Source organism: Lepisma saccharinum, chromosome 6, assembly GCF_977018435.1.
Source record: "Lepisma saccharinum chromosome 6, izLepSacc3.1, whole genome shotgun sequence".
In the NCBI taxonomy this organism is placed as follows: Eukaryota; Metazoa; Arthropoda; class Insecta; order Zygentoma; family Lepismatidae; genus Lepisma; species Lepisma saccharinum.
In genome coordinates this window covers 62,779,778-62,799,895 of record NC_139234.1, presented here as the reverse complement: position 1 = coordinate 62,799,895, position 20,118 = coordinate 62,779,778, and the positions used below count along the sequence as shown (strand labels likewise).

Genomic DNA, 20,118 nt, shown 5'->3' with positions numbered 1-20,118 from the left:
AAATAACGTTACATAATACTACGGTGTTTCTGAATATACACATATATTAAAGCACAGATAAATACACATTACATCTTGCCCTCTTTCACTCGATCTCACATTCATTCTCTCATTCTATGGCATATTGCGACAATATGACAAATACAAAGGTTAGATTATTTACTACTTTGACCATACTCTTGTTATGTCTGGCTACATTGCCTTTTACAATTTATCGTTTAGGATTTTAAGCATAAAGTGAATAATTGTTCCTTGTGCGAACCCCTTCTATCTTTTCTGAAGGTATAAATATATTTCATGAACTGTCGTTTGCGGCTAACATAAACTCTCATCTTTAACATTGATTACTTCCGCCGGAATACCGATGCCTAGGGATGCCATAGCACTGATTTAAGTTAAGCAATGATTTGATTCACGCAGATTCGCGGTAGATAGTCGTCATCTTTCTCACACACGCACATGGTTGGATCTTACCTTCGCTGCATTCCCTCTGACCTGGGTTGGGTGAAAGTGATCCTACAGTTTTGGAAGGCCTCCCCACACTCCATCGTTGCACCTCGCGGTTATCCTGGTTGGCGAAAGTGGATCAGTCGGCGGCTCCATCTGGCCTTATCGGATCCTGGCTTCACTCGTTCACTGTCGACTCCATACGACAACTTGTGCAATAATAGGTCAGTTCTTCGCGGTCACTCGTAAGTACAGATACGTGACTTGGGCGATGAGACGAACATACGCGATGAGCCATTCGCGGTTTCACATGGATATCAAATGTTATTAACTTTCACTACTTAGGACGTTGTTTCGGACGATTGACACGGGTGGACGTGTCTGGCGTTATTCTCACATAACCACACGTATGTGCACGGATGCGTTGACGGCAAGGGGAGTAACGACCCCCTGGTTCTATTCTGCTCTACTCCATGGCTCTGAAACACTCACTCGAGGAAAAACAAATCCAGACCTCGAGTCTGCTTGCAACTCGCAGCTCGGTCGCGCGTAGCTCACACTCCGGTGGCGATTGTAGGCAAAACTGTGTAAAACTGTTTCAAATCATCCCTTTTATTCCAGATTTGAACGTAGTGACGCGCTACCCTCTATGATCAGGTGCTTGTTTATTGTTTCTGGTGCTTTGACCGTTGTCCTCCTATCCTGGTCAATGCTCACTCCGGTCCTTAACCTTTGGTAGCAGCCCCTCGCGCAGAGATTAGGCTAACTCTTCCTCCATTGTAGTCAGTCACGAAAAGCAAAGGCATCTCAGTAGGGTAGCTTCTCCCTTTCAATTCAGCGATGAATCTTTAATAATTCATAACTCCCGTAGTTCTGTTCTGATTAGGCTCAAATCTTGGAATCAGTACTTTCATGATGTGTTCTTCCGCTGGTTAAAATCTCATCCAATTCGATCCATTGGTTTAGGAGTTGCATTTTTCTTGTTATTCCCATAAGAATGCATGTAAATCCGAATTCGGGCGAAAAACGGTGGTTGAGCAAGCTAGTGTTGGCTAAGGCAGTTCGCTAGACACCTGTATTCGCGACGGATTTTAATAATACCAATTGCAATTAATTCCTACTAACGGGCAATTAGATTAATTACTTGTCACTCAATATTTGACCGTTATAACATTCCCCTCCTTTTAATTATGAATTTTTTTCAGAGCGAACTTGCGAGTGACAGGAAAAAATTCATACCACATATTAATGATATTTGTTAGTGATCGCACACTTAGGCGTCTGAATAGGGACTCGAACCCTGGACTGTATAACTTTTAACTCAACATTAGAATGAAGTTATACTTTCTGCAATTGTACTATAATTATGAGAATATAAACAAATATGATAAAGTATACAAGAATACAATATAAAGTACATTTTGACATCGAAATCCCAACGTATTACTACATACATACTAACTTTGGATACACCCTGTAGTTTTATACATATTAATGTGAATACTGAATAATAAGCTAAATAAGATATAAGTAAATATTTGATTTGCAATTTGTTCCCTCTCACACATATGTTTGCATACTTCTTGCATTAATTATAAGAAAGGTCTACATTTTTTGCCTTTTAATATAAAAAAATCTCTAATTTTCCTATTGTTTACTTTACAATCGGGGTGGCTCTAGTGCAATATTTTCTTCAGTGTCTCCTTTGACATGAGCCGGACTGACAGAGGAGTCTTCTAGTCTCCCGTCGGGCCTTGAATATCGGTTATCTGCTCCAGAGATCGCTGTTCTTGACTCAGTCTACTTCGTCCAGGTTGGTAATCTAGGGAGAGTGAGTCCAAGTTACGGCTAGTAGACGGTCTATTCCAATCGAGTAAATTAGCATCAGTCTGTGGGGACACGACTGTTCTAACCGCATTCACAGCACGATTCCTCTCAACTTGACTCGGGTTGTTTTGACCCCTGCAGTGTTGCCATCTCGTGTTTTCTCCATCTCTATCATCTCTGAAGTGTTGTTGTTGTGGACGGTGATTGCTGTACTGGCCTCGCTCGGGATAAGGGGCGGTTAGCATTTCTTTCACTCCGTAGTCCTGCAATGTGCTTTTCCACTCGTTGCTCAAAAACTGTGGTCCTCGGTCATAGAGCTTCCGTTTCTCAGGGTTGGAAAGAACTTCATATGCCTGTTCAAACTCTTCAAAGCTATTAAATAGTGGATTCCGCTGCTCGAGCCAGATCCTTGCACTCCCTTTGAGTAATTTTCGCATTAGCCTCAAGCAGTCTGGGCTATCGACACCGTACAACAAACAATCTCTCTTGAAGTCCCCTATGAAGATTGACGGTAAAATCTCGTCGTGATCGGGGTTGTACGTTTGAAAATGATCTAGGCTGACCTTTGAGAAGATTCCGCGAGTATTCGACTCCGGGTTGGACACACTGCGTGTCTCCTGCTGGGCGAAAGCGTTCAAGCTCGGCGAGCTCCCGCTCCGGCCGATGACATCACGCGCTGCTTGGCGATCCAAGGAAGTTGGTGCTGATTGACAGGTCAGCTGGTTGGTCACTTCTGCTGCGACGAGCAAAGGGGTTGGGTTCGCATCACTGGACGTCGTCTCCATTGTGACTACCTTGTTGCTAGTCTCTTGATGTCTCCTTTCGCATTCCTTCTCCGACTGAAGTACTTTCTCCTTCATTCGGTCATTTTCGGATAGCAGTACTTGGAAACGGCGGTCCCATCTCTCTTCCCACTCTTTTCTTCTTCTTTCTTCCATTTCTTCCTTCTGTTTTCGGCGTTCTTCCTTCCTTTCTTCCTGCTCTCTCCTTTCGGCAGCCTCTATCTTCCGCCTTTCTTCTTCTTCTCTCTTCCTCTTCTGATCTCTTTCTTCATCTCTAGCTTGGATATAGCTGATTAGCTGAGAGAACATGGCCTGCACGTCCATCTTCTCTGGAACTGGCAACCCTGTTGCCGACTGATCTTTCCCTAGATCCTTATCAACGTTTCCGGCTGACGAAGCGCCTGTATCTGTAGAATTCTCAGCCCCTGGGCGGTCCATGGTATTGTTCGTTAATCTCTGGCGGAGACGAGTGGTCCTTTGCATGCCAATCTTCTTTTTTTTCTTCTTCTTCTCGTGGCTGGCTATCGCCGAAGGAGAAAGATATCAAAATTATTTTCCTGGTTTCTGGTTTCAGATCCCGGGGATCGCACCCCTCACCTGCTTCCGTGTCATAACGCGTGTCCTCTTGTCCTTTATCGTCCGAAGTTAATAACGCCCATTGTTAATAAAATAATAAAATCCTCTAATAATTCTGCTATGGAGAAATGCTATAGCCGCGACAAAGTATTTCACTATTACACCATAAAAAACACACAAAATGGTTCTAGCTACACATCGATTGCATATTCAGTTAATTAAAATCACCGTACAAATTACACATTAATACTTTAAATGAAAACGTCTTTATAGATTCTTATCAGGATTTTCAGTTACAGGTTGCAATTATTTAATTTTCAACAAAAAAATCTCAGTTCCCCCTTAGCGTTAAATTCTGGTACCCTGTCGTAGACATTCGTAGGCTGAAAACTCTCTTTAACAACAAGTATTAAATCCCTTGGGTAATAGACATAACTGATTGTTAACCATTACAATCAAACTTAATAAAATTCACATTGAGTAGATAAGCAACTAATTAGAATACTCGTGACCTCCAGGTTCCTTACTAGCCTGCCTGTAACATCGTTCTACGAGCCTAATTCCTATTTGCTTCCTATTTGCCTACTCTTCTATTTGCCTATTCGTCGATTATTCGGGCCTACTCTTTACACCCCTACTTGTCTATTCACATACTCGTCGATTATTCGGCGTACTTTTTTACTTGCCTACTTATTTTATTTGCCTACTCGTCGCTTGTTCGGGCGCCATATTTTGTCACGGGCTGCTAATTTAATAAATAAACTAATTAACTCAACTGAGCTGAGCTTAGCAACGCAACAACGAAGAATCTCTCGCCTCACCTGCTGGGCGAATTAAACATTACATGAAATATAATACGGTCAGGATAAGTGCCTAACAGTCGGAGTTACCGAGAATAAACCTAGGAGGATTTGATTTTAAATACCTGAAATGACGTTACATAATACTACGGTGTTTCTGAATATACACATATATTAAAGCACAGATAAATACACATTACATCTTGCCCTCTTTCACTCGATCTCACATTCATTCTCTCATTCTATGGCATATTGCGACAATATGACAAATACAAAGGTTAGATTATTTACTACTTTGACCATACTCTTGTTATGTCTGGCTACATTGCCTTTTACAATTTATCGTTTAGGATTTTAAGCATAAAGTGAATAATTGTTCCTTGTGCGAACCCCTTCTATCTTTTCTGAAGGTATAAATATATTTCATGAACTGTCGTTTGCGGCTAACATAAACTCTCATCTTTAACATTGATTACTTCCGCCGGAATACCGATGCCTAGGGATGCCATAGCACTGATTTAAGTTAAGCAATGATTTGATTCACGCAGATTCGCGGTAGATAGTCGTCATCTTTCTCACACACGCACATGGTTGGATCTTAGCTTCGCTGCATTCCCTCTGACCTGGGTTGGGTGAAAGTGATCCTACAGTTTTGGAAGGCCTCCCAACACTCCATCGTTGCACCTCGCGGTTATCCTGGTTGGCGAAAGTGGATCAGTCGGCGGCTCCATCTGGCCTCATCGGATCCTGGCTTCACTCGTTCACTGTCGACTCCATACGACAACTTGTGCAATAATAGGTCAGTTCTTCTCGGTCACTCGTAAGTACAGATGACTTGGGCGATGAGACGAACATACGCGATGAGCCATTCGCGGTTTCACATGAATATCAAATGTTATTAACTTTCACTACTTAGGACGTTGTTTCGGACGATTGACACGGGTGGACGTGTCTGGCGTTATTCTCACATAACCACACGTATGTGCACGGATGCGTTGACGGCAAGGGGAGTAACGACCCCCTGGTTCTATTCTGCTCTACTCCATGGCTCTGAAACACTCACTCGAGGAAAAACAAATCCAGACCTCGAGTCTGCTTGCAACTCGCAGCTCGGTCGCGCGTAGCTCACACTCCGGTGGCGATTGTAGGCAAAACTGTGTAAAACTGTTTCAAATCATCCCTTTTATTCCAGATTTGAACGTAGTGACGCGCTACCCTCTATGATCAGGTGCTTGTTTATTGTTTCTGGTGCTTTGACCGTTGTCCTCCTATCCTGGTCAATGCTCACTCCGGTCCTTAACCTTTGGTAGCAGCCCCTCGCGCAGAGATTAGGCTAACTCTTCCTCCATTGTAGTCAGTCACGAAAAGCAAAGGCATCTCAGTAGGGTAGCTTCTCCCTTTCAATTCAGCGATGAATCTTTAATAATTCATAACTCCCGTAGTTCTGTTCTGATTAGGCTCAAATCTTGGAATCAGTACTTTCATGATGTGTTCTTCCGCTGGTTAAAATCTCATCCAATTCGGTCCATTGGTTTAGGAGTTGCATTTTTCTTGTTATTCCCATAAGAATGCATGTAAATCCGAATTCGGGCGAAAAACGGTGGTTGAGCAAGCTAGTGTTGGCTAAGGCAGTTCGCTAGACACCTGTATTCGCGACGGATTTTAATAATACCAATTGCAATTAATTCCTACTAACGGGCAATTAGATTAATTAGTTGTCACTCAATATTTGACCGTTATAAGCAGACCTAACCTAAGAACGTAGGCACTCCTGACTCCGCGTACGAAGTTGGTAGCGCGTTGTGCCATAAGAGAAACCCCAGAGAACGAACGCGTCTCGCGATCTGAAGAGTGAAAAAAACGACGAGCGTGACCCATGCCACGTGGCCCGAGAGAAGATTGGCAAAAATCACGTGAGTTTTTTTCTTTATCTTTCTACGCTTTTCTTTCCGGTCTCTTTATGATCGTATCGTCCCATGCCATCGTCGTCACACTGTGTTGGGCTTATTTGCACTCATTTCGTTCAGCATGCTAATTTTCTAGCACTTTCCCTTGTCGCCCGAAAGCGAAGTGCCATAAATATAATGCTTTCGTTTTCAAGGTCACGGTTATCCTAAACGTTGTTTGCTTTGTCAGTTCTGTGTTGATTTTAGTATTAGACACACAGATAAGTCCTCTAAATATCGGCACGAGGATATCAGCTCTTTCACATTTCGGGACTGAGACTCTCGACTCGTTCGAGACTTTGGTAAAATATTCGTAAAAAAATTATGAATGCGACTAATTTCGATATACCAAAGAGTTCTTGTTGACTAGTTGTTCAGGAGATGGAATATATGCATACAGTATATTTAGGCTTGTAGAATAGGCGTAGTAGAAAGAAGGGAACTCTCCTCCCACCCTTACGTACGACAGTGGTTGGAGTATATACCTAGGTAGGGGGAGGCGCAAATAAGGGATCAAGGAACTTTCCTACACTATGCCTGGGCAAAGAGAGCAAGGAAGCTCAGTGTGGATAGCGAACATGTGTGAAGGGGGGGGGGCTACTAAATAAATAAATGTGAGAAAATTTAGGAATCACTCAGGTAACAGTACAAGTGTAGTGAAAGAGTTGAAATGAAATAATGTTTGTGAACTCCCAAGCAGTGTGAATGTGGAAGTAGACTGAGAGGAGGACGGGTGGAGGAAAATCGTACTAAAATTTTTCATCCTTGTATGGTATGTACAGCTATAAAGGCTCATACTTGAAATAAATTCTATTCTAGATTCTGATTGATTTTGCAGAACACTTATAATAAATGTTGAGGGTATCGAATTAAAATTTACCTTTGAGTTGGTGTTTTAAGTCCACTTTATGCACAGTATGGCTAATCGGGACTGGACCTACAGTTTAAAGTGGGATCCGAACCACTTGTGCCTCCACCGGGTATCGAACCCGAGACCCCTTGATTACAAGGCAATGACGCTACCACTGCGCCATGGGGGAGGCCCCTTAAAATTTACCTGTATTGCCAGAGGGAAATCCCGCCACTTCCCGTACGTCAATTTTTCGCGCCATGTTTCAAAATAATTTTTCATATTTCGACCAAGGAGAATACAAAAGGAAATTTTGGTTCTACGATAAACAGTTTTACGAAACCATTGTGCTGAGAGTAAAAAGTAATGAGTAACAGTGCGGAACTGAAAATCTTCAACACCCTGATCATTGACTTAATAGGCTGCTTTCCTTTCACAATTATTCAGATTGAACTGCTTTAATTTCCCATTTCCATTAAAGAGTCGGGCGCTATCTTGAAAAAAAGTTCATTGTCGTTTTCTTCCTCACGGATGATGGCAGCGCGGCCAACAATTCCGAGAAGAATGCAAAACAGTTTATACAGAAGCTGCGGGAATAATGTTGTTTGGCTTCCAGACGTTCATCAAATAGCCTATTAAAGGCATGATTGCATATCGGCGGACCTCTCCCCCCTCGCATCCAATCAGGCAAGGATTACAAGACAAAGCGCACAGATTTCACGGCCTAATGCAGGGGCTTGTATGAAATAGATTGCAGGGGGCATTGCGCCGGACAAGTTAGATCTCACTTTTGAAGTATCTTAATCCTAGGTCTTCGTCCGTTCAATAGAATGATCGGTGCTTCTCTTAATTTAGCCTATTAATCACCCGCTTCCTGCACTTTTATCTCGCTGGTTTCCCCCTCCGTTTATCCTTCTGCACGACAGGCGCCCCGAAGTCAGGGAGGGAACTCTTACAACTCTCCGGTAATCTGCAGAAGGCTATCTTCTGGTGCAGAGAGAGAAGAGAGATGTGGATGCTGCACATGGCCCCCCGTCTGCCTCGCTGTTCATGTGTTTTGCTGATATGAAACCTCAGTGTTGCTAGCTGGGAATTCGTGTTACCAAGAAACATCTCAAAATCTCTGGTACGGCAGTAGTCTAATTCTCTCAACTCCTAACTGAGGAACCCTGGTTCGATTCACAGTGGGGTCATATTTCAGTAGTTTTGATGCACTTTAAAGTTTAGATCAATTTCAGATCCGTCTATCTGTGGACAAAATATACTTCTACTCTGCCAAACACTTGGACATAATATGTCTAAATGATTTCTTATTGATTTGGTTTATTTTACTTCGCTCTTCTGCCACTTTTGGCTAATCGCGAAGATGAGGATCAATGATGATATGATAAAATTGATGAAGAGACCCTCACAAAGAACACTTATGCCCTGGCAAAGATTCGAACCCGGTACTCCTGGCGTGGCGTCGTAGCGCGCTGGAGGGGCACCCCTGTCGCCGTCCCCGTGGATCAGTGCTTGATACCCTCCCTCACTCACATCTTCCCGAGAGTGAGTGAGTTGCTGTCCTTGGCGTTACCTTCCGAAAGACGAACACACGTTTACGTTTGGTTGGACATGACTAGGTTTGATGCATGGATATACCTCGTACTTTTCTGCCGGATAGCACAGATAGAGCCAATAGGAATGGAGATAACCTGCTGGAGAACACTGCTAGTAGCCTATCAATAAAGATTTTTCATTAAGTGCAGACTTTATTTACTAAAGCTACATGGTTTGGCTAAAGATCAAGATAATTATGCAAAACACATAAAGCAAGGAGGAGGCTTTAGACATAGAACATCAAATTATATTCTTGTAAGTAGGACGGCATTGGTGGCTATAGCACAAATTTTCAAGAAGCTCAATTACTCCACTCGTCCTCACTTCTTGTTGTGCACCTGCATCTTCCTTTCTGCAAATCTCGGCATACTTTGACTAGCTGATAGCATCTCAATATGGCTGTAACTCAGTGAAAATGCAACGCACGTGCGAGACCTCAGAAGTTTTATTCGCTTGAGAGCTAGCAACACTTTAAATATTCTGAGTTCATTTCATGCCTTCCTCACATGCTAGAATCCCCAATCTAAAAAAAGAAAAGAGGGAATTTGCTCAATTTGACGAATGGGGAACGACGTGTTATAATTCACCAAAACGAAGTTTAGGCTCTAGTCCCCCTTCCCAGCTCTCTGTCACGCACACAAAACATATTGTCAGGTTGTGCCCTCGCAATAATCTGTCATCCTGATCCGAGGCCGTAATCTCGGAACCCCAGTCCGGGCGAGAAACGCGATGCGAGACAACTCTTGTTACCCGTTGACATTTCAATGTTGTTGCCCAGGCAGCCAATCCCCTCCGCACCGCGACCCCGTGACACACAGCCGACTCGTATTACCGATTCGCTGTTGTTACGTCGTCACAATTTGTTCGGCTGCCAGCGTAAAACTCTCGGCTCTTGCACCTCGGGCCATGCTCCTGTCGCTGATTTATCAACAATGTCGCATCCCATGGTGCTTTCTCCAACTGAGCTCTTACTCGCTTTATGCGTAAGCACATGGAGCAATAACCCCCTCCCCCTTACTTGACCCATACTCTTTTCTTACAAGAATAGCCCCACTCTTATCGTTTACGATCTTGCCATAAACTAAGACACAAAGGAGACAATTCTGCACATGGTATTTCCGACGCTGTGGCGCAGGCTGCATTCAAATGTCCAATCCTTCCTTTTACAAGCAGCCGTTACATGAGGCACACACACAAGCAACCTGTTGTATGTTATTTTACCTACATTGCAAGAATAATGCTTCTTGTACACACAACCTCTAACATACTCGATTTTTGGTTCCTTGACGATGTCATAGAGAAATAAAAAAGATGTCGGGAATGTGTGAATGCAGTTGGCCACCACTTTGAACAATTCTCATAACACATGTTAGCACTTGTTATGCAATATAAATACAATTGTCTGCATGCTAAATATATGTGCCGGCATCTGCGCCATGCCTCGCCGTCTGCAGTCACGAGTTATCTCGGCCCCGGGCCAAACTGAACGCACTGTATTACCTCAGGAAAATGTTACCCTGGTAAAATTTCACTAGGGAATTCATGCAAGAATTGCATGTAATTTAACAAAAGACAACCGTACGACACAAATTTTACCGGGCTAATATATACCTAGAAAAAGTACATTTCCTAGAAAATTTTAGCTCGGGTAAGATCTCCCTGGGAAAACTGTACCCCCAGTAATATTTTCCTGAGGCTTCCTTATGACACAGGCCTCTGTGGCGAAGTGGCAGCGGAATTTGCTACGAAGTAAAAGGTCCCAGGTTCTCCATGTTTATCACTTTATATAAAGTCATGTGGTTACTACCAGGATTCAGCACTTACAGAAACCGAAAATAAAACAACGTTTAGATAAGAAGCTAAGTTGCTTAATCAGGTGAAAAGCTAGTATCTGGAGTTGTTTATGTTTGGCACCTAGTTCAGCTAACAGTATGTCTTTTCAGAGTTCCATTCCACATTTACTTCTTTGCTTAATTTTATTTCACTACAAGTTACAGTTGGTGAATGTATGACGTAACTACGTTACCCAGAGTACTAAATTTATACATAATGATATAATTTTGACATTAGTGTAAAAAAAATGGCAGTTAGTATAATATGGAATTGTTATAAAGATTTTTCTTTAAATTATTACTAAATGTGCAGTAAGGAAGGTCGGAGGCAAATACATAACAATACTGATTGTCTTTCAAATATGGAAATAATCCGCGTCCACTCCCTCCCTTCATATCTTCGCGAAAAGTTGCAATCTAAAGGGGATATCTTCACCTTTGCCAGTTACAGAAGGCAGCCTCGTAGTTAAATATTTTGGCGCCCTAGGCAGGATTGAGGTTTGGTGCCCTCCCCCCACCGCACAAACTACCAAGCACCGACATTTTATGTGCATCCTTCGATATTTTCTTCTTATGCCATGGTCTCTGATTTTTACATTCTACAAATTTCGCAATGCGGAAACAAAGAAAACTCCTTGTAAAATAATATAGGTTATATTGAAAGATTCGTAGTTTGCATTTCTGATTTTAGAAAAGTGAAGAATATTATAAAAGTTAAAAATAATTCAGTTGTGTCTCAGAGCCTAAAGAAAATCTTTAAAAACGTACTATTACTACTACTGTGGGAAGCAAGAAATTCCAGCAGTGTTTTACCAGACAGGCACGTATCTAGAAATATATTTGGGGGGGGGTCCGAACCAAGTGTCTCAAAAATAATAATAATAAGGTTTAAATTAAAATAATCAGGTTATAATTATATTAAATTTTAATTTAAATATGTACATTTATTAACACTGCATTTTTATTATTGCATGAATACGTAAATAGATGGTATAAGAATATGGATATAACATCATATGCATGTACTTAAGATCGCCAAATTTTGTATAAAATACAAAGTAAATTCATGTCAAATAGATAAAGAATTAAATATTTATGGAATAATAAAAAAAGTACAACGTTAGATCCAGTTGACGAAAAGTAAAGTTCCAGATTAATATTTTATGCATATTATCATCAGTAGTAGTGTGCATAAATCTTCTTTGGTACTGTCCTTCAAAGCAGTGTGATCCAAATGATAATAATAAGCCGGCTCTCGTAGCGGAGTGGTTAGCACATCGCGCTACGACACCAGGTGTCCCGGGTTCTAATCCTGGCATGGCATGGCATGGATGTTTGTGAGTGTCCATTGATCACTTTCATCATGTCATCACTCATCCCCATTTTCGCAAATTAGCCAAAAGTGGCACAAGATGCGAAGTAAAATATAGCAAATCAATCAATAATAATATTAATAAATAAATAAATCTAATTATAACCCTTGCCTTCCAAGTTCATACGAAATAAATAACCATCGATTATGGTACATTTTCATTATTATATTTTGGTATTTGGTAAGTCTTTAGGGGGGGTTCTGACCCCCTGGACCCCGTCCTAGATACGTCCTTGTTACCAGATAAATGTAAATCAGGTGTAAATCTCTCCGTCACACATTCTGACTTTGTTGTCTTTGTTGATGGCACCCTAGGCTTCAGTCCGCCTAGCCTATCACACGCTACGGACCTGATGGAAGGATAAAATGCAATAAGAATGAAGGAATTCAAAATTATGTCAAATAAAATTACGTGGTACGTACAGGGTACAGCTTGCACAGGATAATGCAAATATATCCTTAATGTTCCGCGAAGAGGGAAAAATCCACGCAGATCTATCGAATTAGCGCCACTTCGAAGCAAGATGAACCCAAGAAGCCTTTTCGGATTTCCAGCCAGTTTGAGCGGAGTACCCTGGAGATTTCAAAACGGATTCCTGAGCCGTTCCAACCAACCCCCTCCTTGGCGTTCCTCGACGGCTGTAATGAATCAAAGGGAAGGAAAGTGACAAGAGTCGCTTCCGAAATTTCGTCTTCCGTCGCCTTGGCTGTGGAGACCCTCCCATCAGGTCGGGGCTAGTTTTCCATTCTTCCTGATTGATGGATCGCGAGCGCTCGGATTCTTCGCGGGCGATCCCCAGCCGCCAGAAGCCACCGCCAACCGTGGGGAACCGAAGTTAACGACGACAACGATTTACCCCTAATTAGGGAAAGGTAATGGGCGCTATTTAATGGGAGTTCGGGAACCCTCCCTCGATCGTCTGTCAAATTCCATCGACGACGTTGTCTGTGCTCGAGTTCCGCTTAAAAAATGAATTTTCTCTCGCAAGGTTTTGATGCTACCCAAGATTATTTAGGCTATTTGTGTCCGGTAGTACAGGGTGTACCAAAATTGTAAGCACAGGAGCTAATGTTGTTTTTATATTTTCGACTGACAAACCGTAGATCTGTGTTCATTGGTTCCCCAGGCGGCTACCTTTGGAATCGTACCCTGCCCGCCCCTCTTCTAATGAGCCAGGACCTCCTTAGCAAGACCACCCCAACAAAGCTCCAGGCAACGCGTTGTTGCCATGCTTTAAGAGGGCGGCGGGGGGAAGTCGGCGCGCTGCACTCAAAGCATGTGACATAAATAAATAAATCGACGCAGATAATTAATTATGGTGTTTCATTATATCTGTGACCCGAAAATACATCATAATAATTATTTGATTCGTCCAATCTTGCATAGCATTTTATAACGTTTAATAAGAGAATTTAATGTGGACCAAGTCTTGTCCAAGTAAATGAGTTTGCAACCTTCTGAATGCAGCTCCTGTAGTCTCCGTAGAATCTCCAAGTAACAATTCTCGCCGATTCCATTATTACATTCTTTTTCCTTAAGCGACCAAACCGAAAACCAAGTTTTTTATTAGTTCTCGAAGCGTTGTTTCTTCATAAGGGAAGTCCGACACACTTTTTAAAAGTTGCAATAGTTCACTCACTGTCGGTGACTGTCCTTTACTATAGAACTTGTAAATTTCGCCTCTAATGAAATCGCAAGTAAACTCGTCCACTTTGTTAAATTTTCTCTTTTTATTTCCAGGCTTCTTTGGTGTGACTGGACCTCTCCGAATCACATTTCGCATGGTTTTTCTGTCTAACTTTAATACTTTGGTTGTCTCTGCAATGGCTCCTTTTCCTAGCTTTTTCTTTTCGACATATTCGTGCACATTACACACAAATAACTGACTTTGTTTGTTCAACGTTTTGGTTTTAGATACTTTTCTGCTCGGTGCTCCGGAAGTGCTTGGTTGAGGATTATGTTGGTTCGTTGAATGATCTGGAACTTCGGATGTGTCCCATGGTCTCCACATGTCGATACAAACTCTGTTTTTCCGTAATATTTCTAAGATATAACAATAAACTAGATAAAAAATACACTTGTCAATCCAAGAATACGAACTCGCATACGCACCTCACACCGCTCTCTTGTTGCGGAGTTTGTGAAAGGCGGCGAAGAGAAGGACTTGGGGGATGAAGTGACTTGGCAACGTCCAGCCTGTTGACAGTATGCTCACCCTGCACGCGTCGCAGGATTGCAATATTCTCAAGGGTGGGAGGATCTGGTTTCCAAAGGAAACCGGTGCGCTTTGATGCCGCCTGGGGATCCAAAGAACGAGGCAAGTATAAGAAGAAACGAATACCGTGTTGTGGGATGGAGCTTATACCATTCAAAATCGGCAGATTTTCCTCCTTCGAGGAACATTAAAGATGTAAGAAATTGTATTTTCCAGATGAGTCGCAGTTTATTAAACACTTCTGCCGGCTGGCATCTATGATGGCGTAGTGGTAACGCTGTCACCGTGTACTCAAAGGATCCCTGGTGTTATCCCGGTGAGGGCACTTTAAATTGTAGATCCAGTGTTGATTAATCTATCTGGCAACAAATCGACTTAAAAAAACTGTGACTGCGAGTTCTCACGAAGGAATTTCTTTCGTATTGTCTTGTCATCTCTAATTTATTTTTCTGCTTCTCCAGAAGAAGAGGTTAAAAATTAACAGGACGTTATTCTTCATTTCTTGTCCATATTTTGAAGGCTCAATTCGGTTGGCCACTGTGAAAAATCTAAATTAATTAAACATGGTACTATAACTGTTTGTTTTTCAATAATGTCATTGTCTGTCTAACGGTAAACTAGTAATATAACTATGATTCAAACCCAAAACTCATTATGACTTTCAAACACGGCGTCAAACAGACCTCAGTGTATTCTATTCCAGGATTGAATCGGTCTTAGAAAATTTTCTGGGAACAGTCCCCCTTTTTTTGGTCGTCCACTTCACTTCTACAAGCTGAGCAACACTAACATCACTTTATTATTTGGTACGCACAGGAAATGAACATTTTACAAGCAATGGCACGGATGCCCAGCTTTCAGTCCTGGTTCAGCCTCCATTTTCGCTGAAATTCATCGTTAAATTGAAATTGAAAATAAGATTTCACAGTTAGGTATCGTGCAAATTCGCTCTCTTCCTCAACACCAAAAGGATCCTTGTGTATTTTGCTTTAAAACACCCCTTCCTCCCCCTCCAAAAACACTCCACGAACAAGGTTCAGATTTGGGGTGAATTTCATTCTAAAAACGGGGGAGCACCTTCCTGTCTATCCCCCTCTGGCGGTAAAGGTTGCTTGTCGCTTCCTTTGAAAACAAAGGGCGCCGTCAAAGGATCTGTTTGGTTTGAGGACCATGACATTTTTTATAGCTTCCTGTAGGGTTGGATGCAGGAAGCATTTGTGGCTCCGGATGAAAAACACCCCCAAAACGCTCCAGTGCAACAATCTGTTCTTCAAGATACAGAGGACCATTGTTGTAAAGGCTGTGTGGTAAACACAAGCTTTATTGAAAGCTAAAGCAGATGGCAGTTGATAAAAGCGTGGATGTGTTCTGCTCTGCTAATTTTATCAAAGACGATTATATTTATGAATGACTCAGTTCACAGTATCGTATACATTGAAAAATAAACATGAAATCAATAGAGAAACAATCACTGGATTTTGACAAAAGCAGAATGCAGTGTTTCCAAATGCACGATGAATTTACCTCTGGTATATGTTTAATTACACCTATTTTTTTAAAATTATATTTTCTGTGAACATTATTAACTTCACTTACTTAACATTACTCGAATTTCTTCACATTAGAAATTTGAGAACTGTGTGAGAAATAGAAGATTTCTGCAGACTTATTTGAAGTATTGACACAAATATTAGCCCATATTTTTATAATCCTAGGTGGTACCTCAGTGTCTACAATTGAGTGTCTATATGAATTTACATATGAGTTTGCATATAGTCTGGTGTTACCTATTTTCATCTCACTTTTTACATTAGTGATTCAGACCGTAGTGACAAGCGACAAGTGGTAAGTGGCAATCGACGCTTGTATATTGGAAAGAAACCTACAGAAATCAATGGAACGTTTCGTACGGAAGTGACACGATAAGTTGTATGCTGCTTGTCGCTTGCGTGTCACTTGGAGTGAACCGTTTTTCGCAATAGCGTGCTTCGTGTCGCCTCGGTATGTTGGTAGCGAATGAAGTGCATGCTTTTCTACAGACTGGAGGGACCCGTGTCGTTTGTCGCTTGTCATTTCAGTCTGAAAGCCCACTTATCGGTTTGAGCTGGTGAGCGGACTATAGTTCATAGGCTACATAGTTCCATGGGTATTTCAGTTTTAGCTTGCACTAAGAAATTGTTGAAGCATTTAACGCGGTAGCTTAGTCGTTACGGCGTCTGACTACCATGCGAGAGACCCGGGTTCGATCCTCGGCGGGGAGAACCGGGACTTTTTCAACCTGTTCAAGCGGCTCTGGCGCCCAACCAGCGTCGTTTAAAGTGGGTACCTGGAGGAAACTCCTAGGGGGTAAAGGCGGCCAGGGGCGTGGTGCTGACCATATCACCCCCAGCTCGGCCGAGATCAAGAAAGTGTAGAGCCCTAACCCCACACCCCTATACGCATTTATGGCGTGGTGCAAAGCACACGGGAGCACTTTACCCTTTTTTATTTATTTAACTCCCCCCTCCCTTGAGCGTTTGACTTGGTCTCGACGTTTTTTTTTCTAATTGGGCCATCAGGTAAACTGTGCCAAATTTGACTATCGTATTTATCCAGATTTCTATTCAACTGGACCTAAGTGTTCAATTCATGCCTTTCTCTGAGAAAGCCCCCAGAATCTGCTGGGAATGGTCGTATTTTGGTCTCCATGATTTTCTAATTAAAGCATCATAAAAAGTTATTTATCAAATTTGGCTTTAATATTCAGTCACTAAAGTTTTCCGTATATATTTAAACTTCAGCTAACGAATATAACGAGGATTTAATCTCTCTCGTATTCTCTCTGGGAGGTACGGGGACGTCAATTTGGCTTTCAACCAATTTCATGGTTGTATACAAATAGTATCTATGCTAAAAACACGCACTACTGCATTTCCCGCCTTTGCCCTTCTTTCACTGTATATTGACGTCAGGTGCACTTCCTCGTTGAGACTGACACTGCTCTTATCTTCTTTGGGAAAGTGAGTAAATAGGACGCCAGATATAAGTCCCTAATGTCTATAGGACGAAATAAAGCTAAGCGCACTATTAAAAAAAAACCTCACTGTACGTACACTTCACACCTGGAGAAGTTTCGAGAAGAGATACGAAGCAATGTTTATTGTATAAACAATATGTTAACATTTTGACATTTGGACAAGGAGATTTTTGCCCTTCTTCGTATCACTGAAGCATGAAACACACACGGCATTGTGATTCGGGCTGTGTTAACTCACCTGCATTTGGCAACTGTGCCACACGGCACACACGTACGATAAAGGTTTGTGACCTCACTTCTGGCGCAAACAAAAGTTCAGCTGTCGTCCTTTCCTGCTTTCCATTCTCCACCACATGAGTGTGTGGGTATGTGTGGTTTGGCTGATACGTGGTGCTCCACTAGACGCGTACCCTTATGACGGTAGTTTGTAACTGGAAATTTTAGATAACAGAAGAAAGCAGAGTCTTGTCTCGCAATGCTCATACACGCACTCGTTTCATTCACATTCTACAGTATAGTTAGACTGACGAATACATCCTTTTTAATGCACAGTTTGAGATTTTTCGAACGAGTGATGCTTCTTCGACAAACTTTCATACTTTAATCCCCTAACAAGATTTAAGAATATTTCCTGAATAAAATATAAACGCAGTTTTATATCAAACTGCTGCTAGAGAATATATGAGGGCTTCTCTGTGGTGTGATAGTAACGCTCTCGCCTTGTGATCAAGAAGTCGCGGCTTCGATTCGCAGTGGAGGCAAATTAATAATGGTTCGAGTCCTACTTTAAATTGTAGGAAAGCCTATGTAGGCATAAATTCAACTTTAAAAAAACTTACATCCTTTGACATCTAGAGAAAATATGTGTAATTTAAGGAACAAAAGTCGTGACTTATACGTGAAGGTATAACGTGGTATTTTGCAGGGTGAATTAGGGAGCATCCCCCTCTGCATATGCATACCTTCCCTGGTATCCCCGATGGCGTAGTGGGTGGAAACACATAGTAGTTCGGATCCCACTTTAAACTGTAGGTCCAGTCCCAATTAGCCCTACTGCGCATAAAGTGGACTTAAAAAACGAACTCAATCAATCAATCAATCAACCTGGTTACTTATTTGTAACCTTTGTTGGGGGTAAGGTGTGTGGATGCACATGCTTTTAAATGCATTATTGTAATCCTACATTTGAAGTTTTTCAAATAACTCATTGCACACTGCATAGAAATAATTTTGCTCACTGAAGTTGCACTCACGTCCGAGTAGAGATTTCTTAGATCGAATTTCGGGTCAGATATTGATATTTCTTAGTGGTTCCTGCCATTGTTTACTCAGGGAAACTATAAGGAACAGAAATTAATACCTCCCCCCACAAATTGTGAATAGTATCATTTAGAATGAATGAAAATGTTGTATGGTAGACAATCATAATTCCTTCATGGAAATGCATTATTTTACTTTGTATTCGTATCATATAGTTCTTATCTTGTTTGCAAGCTCCAATAAACCACAACCTAATCAAAGCTATCAAAACACAATTCAGTTTATATTCTGACCACCACGTGGGGGACTCTGGTTCCATTACCGAAGTTTTTTAAAAGGGGGAGGGGATTATATATACTTTTTGTAGTAGTCAGCCCTCATTTTGCAGTATTTTCTTGCCTTTGACTTTCTCTTTTTATTGGAATACTGAGCCAAAGTGGGAGGGGGATTATGACCTCCCACCAACCCCCCCGTTGGGCACGCCACTGTTCGAAAGCACAATGCAAACAGAGAAGCAAGATACGAAGAAAGGCACAGAACCAGAATATACATATCACTCAACTAGTATCAACACTGCTCTGCTCTGCAGTAGACACGCCACCTCACGTACCTGTCCAAATACGGCGCTTCCCCTGCAGGTTATGCAACACCGAAGTTCAAAAGGTCAGAAGTCGCAATCGGAAACATTCAACAACATGGTCTATCGACATGAAGGTGACATTTGTTTTGTTGTCGTTACAACAGGGCGAAGCACACATTAGACTCATACGGACCATGGTGAACAGTCACGAAGCTTGCGACGGCGCATTTCTAAAGTTTAGGTTTCGTTGCCATGGTAACGGCATACCAATGTCAACGGAAACACTGGAGGGTCAGCGACGTTCGACTGCGACTGGGACGGACTTGCACCCAGACCAGTGTTGCCAATATCACAGAAAATCTATTTTTATTGTAAACTCTTCACGGGCCACCCTGATGTCGTCGTGGTTGCGTCGTCGCCATGCAATCAAGGGGTCCTGGGATCGATAACCGGTGGAGGCGCATACTGGTTGTAATCCCACTTTAAACTGTAGGCCCAGTCCCGATTAACATATCTGTGCAAAAAGTGGACTTGCAAAAAACATGACCGGGTATATTTTTAGACTTTTCCATTTTTTTTAATTCCGTTATCTCAAATTACAAATGTAACTAATATATTGTTACGGGGAAGGGGGTTAAGTTATGTTTGTCAGGGGTGCTTGGATCTAGCGGGGGGTGGCAGCTAAGGTGAAGGTTACTTCAGACTACAAATGTTGGCAACACTGTCACTTCCGGTGTGTTTTCACACAGGAGACGGAGATCTGCACGAACGGTCAATCAGCGCGGGCGGAGGTGGGTGATGGTATTTATCCCTCACCCTTCGGGCAAAAACGAGAGGAGTGTTTACATAGCAATCTGAATCGCTTGCTTTTTTGCATCCTGGGTACGCAGTCACACTGAGGGAAATGTTGACATCATCAAACCTAAAGACTACGTACACCAAGTGCAGCCAGTAAAGTACCTTTTACCAGTTACTAAGAGAGAGAGAGAGAGAGAGATAGAGATAGATATATTAT

At 42.0% G+C, this 20,118-nt stretch overlaps 1 protein-coding gene across 1 annotated transcript in view; it reads right to left on the bottom strand.

Annotated features, from left to right (window-relative positions):
- The window catches only part of LOC145988822 (calcium-activated chloride channel regulator 2-like), a 153,415-nt gene extending 134,158 nt beyond the window's left edge, over positions 1–19,257 (bottom strand). Inside the window, exon 1 of the mRNA XM_083124033.1 lies at positions 19,134–19,257. The gene's annotated coding sequence lies outside the window, so the exon portion shown is untranslated. The remainder of the gene's footprint in view (positions 1–19,133) is intronic.
- Between the last annotated feature and the right edge of the window lie 861 nt (positions 19,258–20,118).